The sequence below is a fragment of the Dromaius novaehollandiae genome, chromosome 2 (genome assembly GCF_036370855.1).
Source record: "Dromaius novaehollandiae isolate bDroNov1 chromosome 2, bDroNov1.hap1, whole genome shotgun sequence".
Classification (NCBI taxonomy): domain Eukaryota; kingdom Metazoa; phylum Chordata; class Aves; order Casuariiformes; family Dromaiidae; genus Dromaius; species Dromaius novaehollandiae.
The window spans coordinates 88,143,045-88,162,541 of NC_088099.1; positions in this window are offsets into that span (position 1 = coordinate 88,143,045).

Here is a 19,497-nt window from a genome sequence, read left to right on the forward strand (position 1 = left end):
CACAGTGTTTGCTGAATTAAAAATCTCATTCTTGCAGTAATGGGTATCACTGAGGAAAAAGTGCCCAAGTAACACAATCTAAAAAAATCCAGTCCTCATGAGGTCTAGTTAGAACAGTTTCAAACAAAAGAAATAACACTGCTACTGACTTAAACTTTATTTTATGCTGTTTTCTAATAAAATCTTATTTGCATTTCAATAAAATTGATTTACAATGTGAGAAGAAAACACAAACACAAAGGAAATAGTAGCAAAAAGCTTTCTTACAAATATAGAAGATTAGACATCATAACTGGATGGTAATTATATGGTTATACATATGGATAACAAATATTATGTTTTAAAACATTCCTGAATATTCATAGGTTAATTTACAAGTTTTTATGCTTCTGTATACTTAAAGAATACATAGCATGCTTCCTGCCATTAAATAACCAGTTTCCTCTATAGGGTATGTCTTTACCTGCCTTTCTCTAATGTTTGGACTTTCCAGTAGCTATGGAGAGCAAGTATGGGGAAGTTTCTAAATATAGGAATGGCAGATCTTTCCAGACTTTCTACTGACTTCTCAAGTGGTAGGGAAAACTCATTCATTCCTTTTTTTCTTCCTACATGTGCTTCAATTCCACACAGAGGTAGACAGACTCTTCTCCTAAATAATTTTGATGGGCTGTCAGTTGACAGAGATAGAATTTAAATTATTACTATCAGCAGCTCAGGTTCTATATGAAAAATATTCAGTGCATTCTATTTAGCAGTATTTCAGCTGGAATGTGCTCTGCTCTGGCCTCAAGCCAATGAACAGTTAAACATATGGGCAAGATAATTAAAACGTATCAAAATCTGCCACTTCAGAATCATAATACTGGTGGATTAAACTAACCAATTTTTTTCTGACCTGCAAAGCAATACTTTGCATTATACTTTTAGCACAGAACTGTAGTGACACGTTACTTTTTTTACCTGCCAAGGTTCTAATGAGACATTAATGTCAGACAACACTTTACTACATTTTAAAGATAGAAGAAATGGGGAAAACAGACATTTGTTAAACAGTAAACTATCACAAAAAAGTGTAATATACCCGACTTCAAAGTAGGAAAATAATTTCACTATGAATAAATAAACAAGCTGTCCTCTTTTCCAGTAGTTCCACTCAGCATCATTAGACAATTTTAATGTAACTGCATCAGTGAAACTGGCAGGCCCTAAATTTTGTGTGTGGGAATGCATATTTCCTCAGTTGAAGGTTGGAACATTTCTGAGTCTCAGCAAGCCTTCAATGAAAAAGTAAAGAGCTGAAAAACAGTTTCTAGCATATTGCACTTTGACCTAGGTGCCGGACAGTAATATAATGAATAGTTCGTTTCTGGTCTGCTCGTATTGGGATGTTATTATAGGTAGAGCCTCAGCCTCCAACACCGCAAGCCAGCTTTCCAAAATGATATTACAAGCCCGAGCACTTCATATGCGGATAGATTAAAAGTCAGTAGCAAGAAGATGGAAGATTTGCTAGAAACGAGAGCTACAGGATAATTCCCCTACAAGTAACAACTGTCTGACACCCACTGATGTTGGCCTTCAGCTAATTGCCGTGCTAACAGATTGCCGGCGGTGCTTGAGTTCGGAGGCGACGCAGAGGGAGATGGGGGTTACTAGCAGACCTTCGGCCAGCAAAGGAGAGAAAGGGACTTGGAATTGCATTGTGTACTCTGGAATATTCGGAGACAGTAACTGAGTGCTTTTTAGAGGTTATTACTACTCCTCCTCAATATTGCAAACTGTCTTAACAATCAGTACAGGCTTGCTTATTAAAGTCCTCTGGAGAGCTATTAGTTGATGCACTGCTGCAAATTCTCATCTGTCTACCAAGCACTTACTAAAACTTAATATATTATTGTAACTATTATGGGGCGCTTGTAATTTTTTGGCATCTTGAGCAGCCATTTGACAACTAGTGAAATGGAAGTGAAACACCGGCAAGGCTGAGAAATCCCCTTTGTTCAAGACAGACAGGAACGGAAGCAAATTTGCAGCAGAAGTGGCAGGTTGAGAGAGCAGGTTGTTCTCAAACGAGCTAGCCTTGGGCAGGCCTTGCACACTGGTGCTGCTGCTGCTGCAGGAAGACCTGTGTCAGACCTCCTGCTGCTAGTGTTCAGGACTTTGGAGGGCTGTTAAAGGCTGTTCCTGTCCAGCTGTAAGGATTAATAGTGTGGGTGGGAGACAGATCCACTCAAAATCACAGTTCGGACCGGGGCTGAAGTATAAGGGATACGAAATAGGAACAAGATAATTATGTGCATTTGAGACCCTACTCCATTTCACTACTGAACAAGCAGCAGTAGGTAGTAACCATGGTGACAGCGCATTTTACAGATAATAATCAAAAATGGAAATAGAAAAAGAATTGCAACTAGTGTTCACAAGTGGATGTAGCCCCGATTCAAGTGATGTATGGCACTGTGAGCCCGTATGCCCATTTGCATGCACCTGCTGTGTTGGTCTGGTTCATGGCAGGCAGCACCTAGAGCCCATATGATCAGCACCACTTCCATTTCAGGAGATTTTTTTTCCCCTTGATCCATCCAAGGTCTCTCCTGCCTCTGTGCAGCTTCAGAATAAGATCTTACAAATGGCATTGAATATGGTCTGCTCTGAGATCAAGCTGTTGTTTTAAACCTGAATATTTATTTAAACGTCTCTCCAAGCAAACATATGTCAGAAGCTTATACAAACTACCATTACCACACACTTTTCCTAGGTTTATCCACCCTTTTTGTTTGCTCAGTGCCTCTGTATCCTTTCCATTTTTTTCAATGCAGTTCCAAATCTTAAAGTATCAACACATTGGAAACCATAACCTTTTCCTTCCATTCAATTTTTACACAGAAATGTAAGTTACATTTACATTAAAAATAATAAAATATATTTATTCTAATTTAGGAATGCTGTAGCTACAATTTTTTTTTATAACTTGTTTAGCTAATAATTAACAAATAAATCTCCAGTTTTGTTTCAGAGAGCATTCGAAGCCAGATCCAATTTTTTTTTTAAGGCTGCATGGTATTTCAGCATTTACTTCAGTATCTCCAGTTAATATCAATTAGCTGACTAATTTTTAAGAATACCACATTGAATTATATGCTATAAAATCAGTAATTCAAGTCACTAAACCTATTTAAAATCCAGTGTTGAATTCATTATACTTCATCAAAGACATCAAAGACATTCAGTCTGAGTATCGAAGAGTACCAAAAAACAGCCTGAAAACCCCACTAATATTAAAATCCAACCAGTTAAAAATCAACCCAAAGCTATTATATTTGTAATATCAGGATGTTAGAAAAAAGTATCAACAAGCATTTTCCCAATATTGAACCAGCTCTACTAACATAGACAACATATTAGTATCACTTTCTATTTAACTTAATTTAGTGAAAGAATCCTGCTGTACTAGGAGATAAGAAAGAAGGATAAACTCACACGTAAAAGGAATAAGGTTCATATCTGCAACTGAATGAGATTCAGTATTGCCTTCCAGTCTGTAGGACCGAATGGTGATTCTGAATCTTATTGATATAACAATCCAAGTTGGAGCTGAAAATGCAAATAATATAGATAAACTTTTAGAATATTAATCTAAAAAATACTGATAGATTTTCCTATAGAAATTTTCATGCAGAAAGTGACCTGTTAAATAATGCTAGCGATCTTGTTTGAATTTCAATTTAAATGTTTTTGGAAATCTATGTTTCCTTTTGTTTTTACATTTTTCCATCCATTCTACTTAAATTTTCATAGGTGGGTTAAAGGATTTTACACAACTAGCAAGACTTACTAGCAGGACTTACATGAAAATGCACAGGCGGAAAATGTGGATTTTAGCCCACATTGAATTTTTCTTTTGGGAAAATGTTTTCCTTAACAAACTGTCTGTGCAAATCCACAAAGTTTTTGTTCATCCTCATTTATACGCGCAGATTCCCAAAGCACCACCATAGGTATGATGGGTTTAATCTAACAAAAGAAGTGTAAACTCCGGGAAAGTTTTCCTTCTAAAGCTGGGCTGTTTTGTGCCAACAAAATGTCCACAGTTTACAGCTTTGCTTTCTGCTATGAAGCAGGAGGAGGAGAAAAGGCCCCCTCTTTCCTAAAGAGCGCACAGATTGAATGAAATACAAAGTCCGTCTGTGGAATCTGATGAAAATGTCTGCTTTAATGAATTGGTTGTTCTTACTAATACAGATTAATATGTCCAATCTGAAAATAGTAAAAAAAAAAAGCATTACAACATCTTCCCCTATATGTCTTTTAGACTTTCTCATCGATTCAAGTTCAAATTTTTAACATACCAGAAGGAGCTGGCAGAAAAAAAAAAAAAAGGGAAGTAATAAGACAGCATTAAAGTCAGTAAATAACCCCAAAGAACAAGAGGCTGGAAACTTTCACAGGCGGTTCACAGGCACAAACAGAATTCAAATGAGCTGGTGATGTTTCTAAGCAAGAACACTGAACTGTCTCCAGTGCTGAGTTTGAATAGCACTGTAGTTTGAGTTGCACCATTTTCAAAGCTCTCACTAAGGTTTAAAATATGACTAAGTCATTTTACCTCCCAATATGGCATTAAATTTAGCAGTTCTTAATGATCACATATAATCCATTTAATTCTGGTGAACTGCAGCAGTGTAAGTGAAAATTGATGGTAGACTGATATAATTATCCCCTACCAATAACCAGATTATTTTAAGAGGCTGTCAAAAAGATTTAAAATGTAAAGATTTTCAAAAGCCATCCTGGAATAGTATTTAATAGGGAGCTTTCTTTGTTCAAAGGATGGTTCTTTTCTCCTCCTCATCTTTGTTCAAAGATAAAATAACATAAACCATACAGAGGGCTAGATTTTATTTATCAAAAAAACATTATCTATCTAAAGAACATCTAAACAAATCTCCTTTAATTTTATTTCTAATCATGTCAAAAATGAGCCAAAAAAGATTAGAAGAAAAGAAGAAAGAAAGAAAAAAAAGCTAAAAAAGTAAAGAAGAAGGAAGAAAGAAGAAAGGAAGAGGAAGAGAAAGACTGAAAAGGAAAGAAGACAGGGAAAGGCAAAGGCAGAATCTTGTCCAGAATAATTCAGGATTTAGACTATTCAGCTGATTTTAACAGAACTATATTTTCCTGTGAAGATTGAAAATGCAGCTTGACATTCATTGCAACACAGTATTACAACTGATATATATAAATCTTTTTGTAACACTTTTTAAAGGAAACAATATTATAAATATGTGGTGAATCTGATTCAAGGGAAAAGATTGCATGACCTAAAGCTGTCTTAATCTGTCATGGTATTTTGGATGGACCTAAGCAAGGGGATCAGAAAGGATAAGGGGGTCAGAAAGGATACTGCCTATACTTTCAGGGGAAAGAGAGACAAAATCAATAGACGGAAAAAACTCTGGTATTTATTATAACACATAATAACTGCTCGTGAACCAGAAGACAGCAGTTTTATAAACAGCATAATGATTCATCTAAGCTTGAGTTGGCTCAGATGTCAGCAAGTATTAGGTTCAAACAGGGACCTTATGTACCCAATATAGTATGTCAGGGATTCTAGCATTTAATATTTAAATGTTGTAACATACATTACTGTGCCATGTAGGTACACTTGCTACTCAAATTCTTAAGATGGCAATGCGCTTTTTCTATACCTATTATTGGTCATTTTTTTTCCTAAAATTAAATCCTTAAGTTCCTCAATCCGTACTTTTGTTTTTTAACACAAATACCTTGATTTTTAGATACCATACATACTAACAAGATCTGTTTCACTTGAGTTTTAGATAACTTCCAGGAAAAATTGTAATTAATTGTTACTGTGGCTTCTAAGAGTTTCAAGTGAAAGACATGTCCTCGTTATGTTAATGACTTAACAGTACACGAAAAAGCTAAGTTATGCCCCCAAAAATGCTTACAGAGAAGCAGGTAAAAAAATATAATTTTTATTCAGGGTAGTACAACTTCAGATTTTAAGTAGTCAAGAATCCCTTATGCTCATCCTGATGTGTGTGCTTAGAGGCATCTTCTGGCACTGACAACAGAGAACCTAACACGAACCCAGAAACAACAGGGGCTCTGGCTCTATTATCCATGTTTCCTAAGGTAACTTCTTCATTCTGCTCTGTAATGACAGCCTATGGCTATATTGCACACAGAGAATAAGGTAGCTTCTCTTGGACAAAAACAGAATGTCTGAAGTATATGAAGATTTAACTAGCCTTGGTATGCAGGAGAGTCATGAGTTGGATTTCACACAAAATCTTTGCTTGAGGAAAATGTCAACAGATCTGACTTACTGTAGCTGACAGAAATGAATATATAAATACACACAGAAATTACTAAAATCTTGAATCTTATTCACACTATGCTTACTTGCTTAAGGAACCAAAGAACAGTGTTAATCGGTGAGAGTTATATAAAATGCATGCTTCGTAATTAAAATCAAGAACTAAATGTTCACGTTTCTTAGTATCACAAGAATGCTAAATACTGAATGGTTCGTTTTTGATGACTACTGTTGTGCTATAGCTAAAAATGGCTGTATAGCTGCATATTTGTGGCACAAATATGATAAATAAAACTGGACACAGGAACTAAAAGTGAGAAAATATATTAATACATTAGAAATATGTCTTGTCCTTGAGATACTCAGGTATGTTGACCTACAGAGTTTAAATGAAATAGCATAGGGCACAATTTATTAGATCACAGCTACCAATTACTCTACAACAAATATAAGTGATGAGGAATAATGAGAGACCTAATTCTGCAGATCCTTATTTTTACTTGCTTTTCAGGCTACTGTGATATAATTTCAGCTTCTCAGAGGATAGGGAAGGGGAGGGACAAACAAAAATGCCAATTCCCCTTTAAGAATTCAAATCCCATCATAGCTGAGACTCAGATTACTTTCATAAGTACCTCCTAAAAGCAAGGTCATCATATGAATGAGCAGGATGTGATGCTTATGTATTTACTTTTTTCTACACATTGCTTGAGACCACTTTGTGTTATGAAGTATAGGTTGCTTCAAATTGTAAACATCTATGAAGAAGAGTTATGGACAGCTGTATGGCAGTTTGTGTAAGAATGGGTCACATTTCACCTATAACAATAAAAGGAGAACTATTTTTTTTTAAGTGCTTCTAGGATAACTTTGTTGATGAAAATGAGTAGGGAATGCATCATTGGTCATCACCACATTAACTAAGAATTGCATAATTGTCAAATCTCTACTTTTTTCTACAGAAGAAAACCATAATCATATGAGAGAGTATTTCAGACAGGTTCCACAGGGTCTGATACTGGTGCTATTTAATATCAGAGATGTGGTAATAAATATGAAAGTCATTGCTCAGAAGATTTATATTTGCCATAAAAGTTAGTGGAATGAAATGTAAGAAGGAGAACATAGTCAAACAAAACTGTCTGGGTCATTTGATAAGTGATCCACTTAATAAACATTTACTCTCTACAGCCATATGCAGAATTATAAATCTGGAAACAAGGAATGTAAGTCACACCTATTCAGTGAATAAGAGTTTCTTATGCTGACTATTTGCTTTATTAGAAGGTTTCAGGAGACTGACTGATGCAGCTTAGTGAGTTTGTTACTCCCTAGCCCATCAGCAGGGTAAAATGTTAGTAATTATGTTAGTAATTATTATGTTAGTAGTGTTAGTAATTATTATGCTAAATAACAATCTACTAAAGGCTGCAAAACAGGATGGCCTAGACCAAACTCAGTCTATGCTAGAAAATGTAAGCCACATTTATTTAATACTTGTTTATTGCATTTGGATTCATCTTATTTCTTTCCTTACCTTCTCTTACACGACACTTCAAATAATAAGGAGGCCTACATGTCGTTTACACACTTACCTTGGGGACAGTCTTTAGTGATGTCTATACAAAGAGTCTATTTCTTTTTTTGTCTTTTGTATTTGTTTGAGCTACATCAGTAGCAAGGTCCTCAACTGCTAGTAAATTTCTGTAATAGAACTTAGTAAAACATGTTTTAGGAATAAAATTACAGAGTAATATTACAATGCTTGGGCAAGTGACTCTGAAAAGAACGTAGAGGTTAGACAACCAGAGTAGACAAACATGAATGTGACTTAATAAAGACTGCATGATACTGTATAAAAATAATGTAAAATATAGCTTTATGAATAGGGAAGTGCTGATTAGGACTAATGACCCATGCAGATACACTGTCTGGGTGGATTTTGGAATATTATACTCTTCCAATGTCCCCCTTTTAAGAAGATGTTGAAAAAAGAGAGGGAGTATATTAAAGAGCCATGGAAGTGATCCTCTGAGTGAAGAAATTTTTTTCTTTGAAGAATACATAGAAATCAATCTATTTAAGTTTTTAAAAAGGGGAACTTAGTTACAGTGTACAACCCTATCCATGAAGAAAAAGTACTAGGATATTTAATTTGTTAGAAAAAAGGTGTAACAGGAACCAGTAGCTGGAACCTGAAGTCAGGTAAATTGGAAATGTCATGTACCCTGTTAACAAAGCAGTGATTAACCCTGGGGAAGGGAAGCTGTGAAGGGAAATGCACTCTCTATCTATTAATCTTTTAATTATAATTGGATGCCTTTTTGGATAATGAGTTTTAGCTAAACAAAAGTTACTAGACTCCATCAAAGGATCACTGGAGAAAATGCATTTTTTTCTGGTATACAAGAGGGCAGAAGAAATGATCTAATGGCCCTTTCTGTCTTCAAACTCTGTGAATGCCCATGGAAGTGAAAATGCATAGGGAAACTCTTATGTTTCTATATTAGGAAGATGGAAAGCAATGTTATCTTTTCCAGAATACATACAAACATCAATATAAATATCAACATAGGTATACACAGAATAAAAATACACACTTTTACCAATTTACATAGAACAGCTGAGGCTAAATGCCTACCATCTATTTGAGAATAGTAGCTCTTCCCTGTCCTGAAAAGTGTAAAAATCAATTATATTCCAAATTCTTTGAATCTAAGAGATACAGCTGAAATAATAATGTTATGAGTGTGTGTACAGTGTGTTCACTTACCTTGGCTATTTCTAGTCTTCCTCTTTCAAGATATTTCTGAGACTTATTTTCTGCCTAGATAACTCCTTCAAGTTAATTTTCACCTGAGTATATATGCCATTGTGAATCAGTAGTGCTCAGCAGGAAACAGCTTCTAGTAAGAAGAGTGAACAGATCTACTGTGGTCATCATTACATTTTTTTTTTCTTTTTGGCCTGCTTCTCAATCTTCTGCTGCTCTTGTGCATTAGCTTTCCCCAAAACCTTAATCTTCTTCTTTAGTTACTTAACTCCTGTCTGCTTGTGTTTTGTGAATACTTTCACTAACTGTTTTAAATGGTTTGAAGGAGTCCTGAAATCCTCTTCTGCTCCTAGTATGTCTGTTGCAGTCCGTTCGTGTTAGTGTGTCCTCTCGGAGGTGGCTCTGCTTTCTAAAGCAGCTGGCTTTGCAGTGAGAGGTGTAGCAGCACTCCAGGCCAGCCTCCCACTTGCTTTTTGCCTTTTCTCAGTAATGGTTTTCCAGAGCCTCTCAAAAGCCACTGAAAATCATTTTGCTACTCCTTTTTTCATGACTGTTCAAAGGCTCTGACGCTTACACTGTGTATAATTCTCTCCTCCCTGCAGGAGGAGAGAGCCCACACAAGAGCAGGACTCTGTCTATCTCTAAGTAAGATGAATAGGTCTCTTGCTCTTTGCTCTAGCTTTATCATTAATCTCAGGTAAACATAAGCAGTCATCTTTTATTTCCTGAGTGGGTTTAGGGTGATGTAGTCTTCGGCTATCAACACATCCGCATTTTGTTCAATGCTTTAAATCACTGTTATAAACGTTTTATCTGTCACAATGCTAAATTTATGAATTTTACTTCCGTAGTAAAGTCTTCAGTTTCTGAAAGAATTCCCTGATGGCAGATAAGAGGAGAGCAATTACTCCTTTGCTTTAGATAAAGGCTGATTAAAGGGCTTTCCTAATGAAAGAAATTTATAAAGTTATTATTATGTTATTGTATATATTGTATATATATGGTATGAATACATATATTGCCAAGTTAGTAATAATATTAGGAGCAAATAAAATAACCATGTTGTATCCAGAAAAATAGATGTCATACAAAAGAAAAGAGGAAATCGCATCATATATTGAAAATATTTGCCTAACACCTCAGACTAGACAAAAGGAGGAAAGATGCAAAATAGGTAAAGAAATGAAACAGTTTATATATATATATATATATATAAAAATGCATAGAACAAAATGAAAGCAGTAACAATGACAACTTACATTTTCAGGCCTACTTACATTTTGCCACTGCTACAATGACATACAAAGGGTAGAGGAGAAGGGTGAAATGTAAATGAAACACAGAGATCTTTTGCTGTTTTTTGTCCTTTTATCCTAATGTCACTGAAAATCTGACATGTAAAATTGTACATAGTGCAGCTTAAAGTTCTGTCAAAGGCATATGTAACTGTACATGTCATTTGTGATCTCTGTGACTGGTCAAACAGTTCTCTATCTTTTGGAGTGACTTCCTCTCAGATTACAGAAGTGTGATAGTCATTAATGAGATACCTTCATTATACATTGAGCAGTCATTAATATCTATTCATGTGCCTTAGAAACTGCAGTAGGTATCAGTTCCCCGCCAAGCTAACACGGGTGAACAGTGCCTGTGCAAAAAGTGTCATGGTTTAACACAGACATTTCCAAACCTTGCTTTAGGGCAAGTTACGCCACCAAATGCAGGCAAACATGAATGAACTCTGTTCATGTTCTGAGTTAGCTGGAGTTGAGGAAGCCCTGTTTTCAAAACCATATATTTGCACTACGGTGGTGCTTTGTCCAGATAATAATGTCTTGTCTCCAGGTTGTGTCTGTCTACGCCCACCTCTGTAGACATGACCTCCGAACTTTGTTCTGAAATAGTGTAGATCCTCTCTTCACCCATGCTGTTTAGGGAAGATGGATTGTTTAGGGCAAGAATGATGCTATGTATGTGCTCTGATTTATTCTGTATCTGGGCTGTACTTCAGGGATTTCGTAGACCTTCAGTCAGCCTTTGGAAACACTGTCTCATCACAAAAATAAGTTTATTATTCCTGGACGTAAAAACTGTGTTATACACACAGAAAAATTATCTGTCAGCTAAGCATTACTTCCAGTAATATCAAAGTGTTAGCATACTGCCACTTGTTGTAGAAAACACATCTACAAGTCATTGGTCATGAATCTGGGGTGAATTTACAAGGCAAGGATTTTTTTTTTTTACATCCATCTGTTCGCATAGATTCCACAGATTGTATTTGTGGTTCTGGCTGTCAGAGAACAAGAAGGCTTAGCAAATATATCTAATATACTTTAAAGGTAGTTTGGAAGCGATTTAAGAACATGGTGAAATGTGTAGGCTCCAGGCAATCTAGTACCTTAGAGAATGTACCCATCCCAGAGCTGTAAACTCCAATAAATCATGTTGTGAACATACTGTAAACATTTTCATTGTTCCAGCTGGCAAAATGGTTTTTCACACACACAGCATAGACCCTGTTTGTCGCTCCATTTTTCTCTCTTGACCGAAAGGGCACAATTACCTTCTTTAAACAATGTGTAGGTTCTCTGTTGCATATTCTACATTCATTTCAAAAGTGATACTCCCTTTTTGACACTGGTAAGTTGAAGAACAAAAGGTGAGTAATTAGAATCATTGTACAAATGGCCAGTTAAATTACAATAAAAATAAAACAAAAAGAAATACCTGTAGACCTAGTTAGTAGCTGTATGAACAGCAATGGAAAAAATATTTATAGAAAACCTCTTCCTCCAAAGCTGCATCAAGTCTTTCCTTGGAAAAGATCCTAAGAGATTTCTGTGTTCATAGACTACGCCACAAAAGTAGTTTCTCAGCTAGTAGTGGATAAGCAGTATGGAAATGCATGACTACTAAGTATAGCTATCGCTTGGATTAGAACTGAATTGGTGAGAAACTTTCTAATTTGATTCATTTTTTGGAGATGCTGACAATCTCAGCACGTATAGTGTTTTACAATTTTTGTCACTTAAATCAGAAGCAAGATAAAAGGATGAAGTAAGTAAGCAGCCGGAGCTAAGAGTTTATAGTGAAATTAAAGAGAGAATAACAATGAGATTAATATTTTACCTTGCTGCAGAGAGCAGACTGAGAGAAAGAAAATGTCAGGTCCCCAAGGGCACCAGCAGCCTGAGGCCATCAGTCTCTGCCCCACAACGCTGCAGCAGCGCTGGGCTTCAGCCCCAGCTCTTGTTATCCCTGACTTGTTGACTGTGCTTCCTGGATTAGCCTCAGACCTGACTTGTTACCTTGCCTTCAGCTGATCACTGGGGACCCATTTCTGTCCCCCTGCTCAGGTTCTATGGGACCAAGCCCTGCTACCCTCTCGTTGAAGGCCCTGCCCTGCTGGTGCTGTGGTCACCCTCGGCTCCTGGCTCACCCCCCTTATGGAGCAGCTCTGCTCCTACTGCTCCCAGACAGAAAAGAGTAAGGAATAGTTTATTCAGCTTTGGGATTATACAACCATTATGTGTGTGTGTGGTTTTTTTTTCCCCCTTCCCCAAATAGTGCTTCTCATGTTTGTACATATGTGTTTGGAGCATTTAAATAGATGGAGAGGAAATTAAAGAACTACAATGAAAGCAAAGGATAAAAATTAGAAACTTGAAAAACAAATCCTTCAAAAGTCAGAGAAAACAATTTAAAAAATTAAAAATATATTTTAAATAATGATACAAAACATTCATCTTGACCCCAGCTGCTGTATAAAATATTATGAAATTCAGAGCTGACACAGCTCTCCGTTTTTGAGCCTCTGTGGGAGTTGGCATTGGTCAAAAACGCATAGGAGATTTTTTTTAAAAACACTGAAAAATCAGTTAAGCACCAACGTTTCTAGCTATCATGTCATTCTTTCTGCCTGTCTTGAAAATATCCAAAGACAGAGATGGCACAACCTCCCTGGGCAGCCTGTTCCATTGCTTACCTGTCCATATAGGGAATTTGATTTTCCTTATGACTAGTCTCAACCTTCCTTGTTTCAGTTTATGCTCATTGCCTTTCATCCTCCCACAATGCATGGCTGTGAAGACTAAGGCTCTGTCTTCTTGCTAACCCGCTCAGACTGGGGCATGCACAGGCTGCTGTTAGATCTCCCCAAAGCTGTCTCTTCTTCATGCTGAACAAGGCCCGGGACCTCAGCATCTCCTCGCAAGGCAAGGGCTCCAGCCTCAACCATCTTGGGGCCCTCTGCTGATTTCACTCCAATTAGTCAGTGTCTTTCCTATACAGGAGAAGCTGAAACCTGAATACAGTGTTCCAGATGTGTTTTTACAACAGCTAAGTGAAGGGGGATAATCCCTCCCCTCCAACTCCTGGCCATGCCCCTGTGAGCTCAGCCCAGGAGGCTGCTGGCCGTCTCTGCAGCCGGGGCACACTGCTGGCTCATGCTGAGCTTCTGTCTGCCGAGGTCCCCAGCTCCCTTCCTGCCTCCAGTCCAGAATCCAAAACACACCCAAACCTCCCAATCATCCTGTTGCAGAGCTTCTCCCAGTCCAGACCATCATGGAGATTGCTCACCCTACTCCAGAGAATTAGGCCCTCACATGAAAATGCCTGTCTTCCTACTGCTCAATTCCTGAGCTTCCTGTTTCCTCACTCTGTGGAGGACAGTTATGTAAGAACTTCCAGGTGATGCACTTTCATTGCCTCCATTTTCCACGGCATCTCACCTTTCTCCTCCAGGGAAAATGTTTTAACTAACAACAGAGCAGAGGCTATGCCTAGACAGGTGTGATTCAACAAATGCTGGGCAAGACTGACAGCGAGGGGCTGTCTAAGTTCATTCCCATGGATTTTGAGCCTTTGCCTCCAGATGAAGCTCATGGTCTAATGCTCATTGTGGTGGAAGGTACAGAGATGAGAGGAGAGCCTGGTAGAGACCTGTCCAGCATCAAGAAATTTTTTTGCATCTGTGTCACAGGGCGTCTACATACTCTGGAGGTCAGGAGATTATAACAGGATTGACTTGGATCACTGGAAACAAACATCAGCAAGGTGGGATGCAGGCAATGGTAAGAGGAGCAATGTAAATGACTTCCCTCAGCCTCTGCTTCATCACAAACAGTGCAAGGCTAGAGAGAACTTGCTCTCCACCTTAACTGCACATTCTCCAGGAACTGCTGCAGCTTAGTCCTGTCACCGTCACTTCTGCCTTCCTCTTCATGTCATGTCTTTAGCCCCTGTGTTAGTTGTCAGTTGTCAAATCCAATGGAGCTCATGTCCTTAGTTGAACTTCACCTCCTAATTGGCCATCCCTGTGCAACAGTGCCACCTCATACATCAGCCCAGATTTCACAAAGCTGGATACAGTTGGTTTTTTTGTGAAAAATTAACCCTGATGAAATTTAATGGGCAAGAAAGAACACACGCCCAGGAAAAATTGTAAGCATGTGCATTTGTAGAGGAAGTGTAAACTCTGGAGATAGCATACTGGATTTTATGCAACATTTTGTAGAAATGACTTGTGATCCTCAGGAAATGTAATTTAATTAATCAAAATGAACGCTTGATCCAGCAACATGCTTCATTGTCTTCAGCTGGAGATTCAGTACTATATCAGAGGAATAGCAGTCTCAAGCCAAATGTATAAAACCCGTCTTTGCATGATTTTCTTGTCCTTTCTCTTCAGTGAATCGTATCAGCTTCATCCTGTGACACTTACCACAATCTAAGTCCCAGAAAACTTGATTCCAGGTACACCTATTACAAGACACTAGTTTGGCAATGTTTGGACTAACCTTTAAAAACATAAGTCAACTAATGTGAGGTTTGAGGCTTCTAGAAATACCAGTCTGAGAACCAGTTTAATGTAAATATTATTTCATTTTCACTTTAATCTAAATAATGTTAAATATGCGAATCATATATCTTTGTTAGGAAATGTCAGCCAAAGATTTTAAAACTATGTGCTTAAAGCTAGGCTCATACACATTTAATTGTATTGCACTGTGTGTTGTGCTTACTTACTGAAAAAGGTATTATAGGTCTGGTTTTCCAAAGTGCTAAGCACTTACAACTCATTTTCTTCAACTGAAATGTCAGATGCTCAGCAGTTCAGTAAAAGAGGATGTATTTAGTTCTTTGTAGATGTAAATATCAGCATAGAATCCTAACTTTAGGCAGTCAGGTTTCAAACTTTGTTGTATGGTATATTAAATTTCTTTAGAAATATTTGTTGGGCATCTGTGAATCCACAAGTCTACTGTATCTCATATGGTAAGAAAATCTGTAGCCTTTTTCCTATGCAGCTAAGAGTCATTACTTCGATGTCACTGTAAATTTAAACATGGATTGTAGAGAAAGTATTTTGAAACTCTGTGATAACCTGCTGCCAAAATACTGTTTACACTGGCAATGTAATAGAGTGGAAAAAATGCTTGTTTTCTATTTAGTAGAATTTAGGACCTGATCTAGATGTGAATTGCTTCCATGGCAGATCTCACAGAAACTGTCAGGCAATGGGTTATGTAACACTGCCATTGAAATGAAATTTTGAAAGGTAATACACCTTTGCCAGTGGATAATTGGGCACTCTGCACAGGTTACATCTCAGGGAGGAAGTTTTCATCCTCTACAGCAAAAAGCTACCGAACCTTGCTGATTTCATTAGTACACCGGACATTTTAGTGTTTATTGAGACCAGGTTCTTATCATCTTATTATCTGAGCACCATTACATCTGAGGATTGAGTTATTCTTTAAGTGCTTGAAAGGCAGAAGAGGTAAAATAAGCTTAAATGGAAAAAAGCTAAAAACAGCAATTTTTTCCCTTCCTAGTCCCTGCTTCTGAAGTCACATACAGAGGCATGTGATAAATATATACAATACTATTAACATGCTTGGAGCTTTTCTTCCTAATCTCAGTAATTTAAATTTTTGCTTAAAATTAAGATTTTATACATATCTGTTATTGAAATTATCAATACAGTTATAGAATGTATAGAACTAAATATATATACCTAAAGACTATAATATAAAATGTAATGGAAATTATTCACAATTTGTACACGACATCCAGGTGAAAAGCAAACTGCAAAGAAATACTGCAATTAACTAACTCTTTAAGAAATAACCAAATGAATTATTTCTAATATATAACAATAATATGCTACATATATCATAAAAAATTCAGATTTACTCATAGTGAAATATTGCTGAAGTCAGTAAACTTAGTCTAGGAAATAGTTAGTCTCTGACTGTTTTCAAAAAGGTGTCTGTACTCCCTGTCAGGAATCAGCTGCCTCAGATAAAGAAATACAGGATTTAGGAATACAGTCCTTGCATTATGCCTGGCACACTGTGGGTTTTCTGTAATAATATACAAAACTTACTGCTTGCCCAAGCCCAGCTGGACACAACTGTGCGAGAGGCCGGTGAGGTCAGTAGCCCTACTAATTCACTAACTAAAAGATCATAGGGTCTGCAAATAGAACATATAGGGATGTTGAAAAGACTAACTACTTATAGTTACACTCGTCTTCTATGTGCTAGCCATATCAAAAAAAAATCACCTAGAGGTGAAAAAGGAGAGTTTATCCATGCTGTTAATGATTTGGAAGGGCATATCGTTATAAAGGATGCTTTCCCATCACAGCTGATAGGAGGAATTAGCAGTCTCTTTTCTTGAAATGAAAACTTTGAGAATTTCTATTAATGGTAACTACTAGGATAGGTGTAATAAGCAGGTGGCCTCCATTTCTGAAACAACTGTGTGGAACACCTTAACATACCCATCATAAGTTGTGCAAGAAGGTATGACTTTAATCAGCATAGATCATGAAGAATTTTTTCAATAACCTCCTAAAATTACTAAGCAAGGCATAATTATCAATATGTGCAGAGGTGTAATCATCAGTGTCAGGGACTAATTGCTCAAGAAGGAGACAAAAATTGTTTTGTAAGGTTACACGATTTTTTCTTGCAGATCATTGCAGACATCAACGCTAAATCCCATTATCTTATTTCAGTGAAAAAAATATGAATTCCACTTATTCCAACTGAATTGACTGTGTATAAATGGCACAGAAGTGAACACCTTACTATATAAAGCAAATGCTATTCTATACAAAATTATGAACTCATATGATGAATTATTACATTCTTTCAGAAAATTCTGACTTTTTCTGTTTAGCATCTCTAGCTCATTTCCTTGCTAGTGGTTAACTGTGTTGAATATCACATTGTGAAATGACTATTCTTATCTGCCCTACTCCTTTGCAAGAGCAAACTTATCTATTATGATATTTTGATGATTATCAAAATTATCAATTCCTTAAGATAAACTATGTACAGCATACAGAAAACATGCTTTTTAGAGTGAAAGATTTCAGGGGCTCAATATTTTAAGCTTAACCAAAAGATGGTTAACGGGTTATTTGATCACAGTTTATAAATACATATATGGGGATCTTCACACCTTATGCTCTCTACATATAGTTATTATAACACATTGTTATTATAACACCAAATGGTTTAAGCTGTAGCTTAGCAAAATTTCATTATCAATGAAGTACAAATTCTTAATATTAAAAATAAGTGACCACTGAAATAATTAATCAAGGATTCTGAAATAGTGATTTTCTCTGGAAATTTACAAATCTACATTTGGAATTTTTCTGCTCCAATTGAAATCGAAAGAAAGGAATTAATTCAGAAAACTTTATATATATTGTAAACAAGTCTAGATTTGTTGGCTTCCTATGGTGGTCTAAAGTAGTCTCTTCCATCATTATATTCAATACTTCCACCATTTATTAAACTATCAGGATAGAAATTTAAAAAATGTTATTGCAAGGCTGATATTGCTTCAAATATTTACCATTCTCAGGCAAATATTTCATATAATAGTTACAGAACAGTATTACTTCGTATTATATCTTTTCCCATGAAGAAAGTAATTAGAATTTTAGATAAGGTGGCTAATCTCTTCCCACATATTATTTTCTTTTAGTTTCTATACTTTAATCTTACTGTTGTCTTGAAGCTAGACTTTGTGTGTATTGCTTACTTATTAAAGCAAGAGACTCTCCTTAAAGGGAAAAGGTTTAATAGATTGTTTGTATAAAATATGGTTTTCTCACCTCTGGCATTGGAAAGGGTGTCTTACAGACATTAGCTTTTAACAGAATTATAATTTTTAAACTTTCCAGTTATAGTTTGGCTTCCTTGGAATATTCTGATGAAGTCCAGTGATGAAGTTAAACATACGTGTCGGTAAGTAGAGTCTCACTACCTGTATGATTTGTTTTGTAAGAAACAATATACATTTATAGGATTGAGACAGCAAGCCCAGGTCCATGAAAATCTGAAAAAAACTTCATATAAATCAGTTCAGTGCTTATTCAGATTTTAAGTACCCAAAAGAAGATTACAACTGTATAAGGTATAAACCAACTAACACATATTTAAATCAGTGTAATTACATTTTGAAGAATAAAATGTTGTAGATTTTTTGCAAGTGCTACACCTTGGAAGCTGCCTGATCATGATGAGCTGATAGCTAGAGACAGGTTCAACAGTTTACAAGCCGATTTGTTTTGGTCTTATTTTTGTACCTAATGGCGACGCTAACTTCTTTTGTCTCTTTGTCATATACTTGGATTTCACAGCTGACAGTCACAAGAGATACTACAAGCTCGGTAACTATTGAAAACACTCGTACAGTATATTTTAAAAATTTTCAACAGAGCACCATTGTCTTCAGGGCATCATTTCATTATTTCCCATTAGCTGAATAGGAAACATGATCACTTGGAAAAAAATCATACTTTCTGTACCTGAAGATTGTACTTATTTTGTTGATGCTTCAGAAACAGCTCAGCATAGTAATACCATAAACTTTGAGTGAGGCTACAAAGTTAATAGAGATATACCTGAAACCTTATGCAGTGCCTCAATATTTGACATTAACCAGAAGCTGGTGACATTTGATATGTTTATTTGATTTTCATGGGTTTGGTACATAGGAAGTGATGGGAAAAAAGACTGAAAAATGAAGAAATTAACATTTAAAGGCTTTTTTTCAAATACATACTCCACTTTCAGATACTGACTATAATTATGTCAAAAGTTCACCTTCATTTTCTTATTTTACCAGCAGATGTATAAATACCAGAACAAGAAGAGAGGATATTTATTTTTGAACACAAGCATTTCATGAGCAGGCAAAGTCTGCAAAAAATTCACTCTTTGAATATTTTGTAGAGATAAAGATGTGGGTAGTTTGTTTTTGTTTTATTGTAACATGGATATACTGGCAAGTTTTTAGGTGTCTTTATCTTTTGGAGTTACAATAGATTATATACAAATACTTGTCT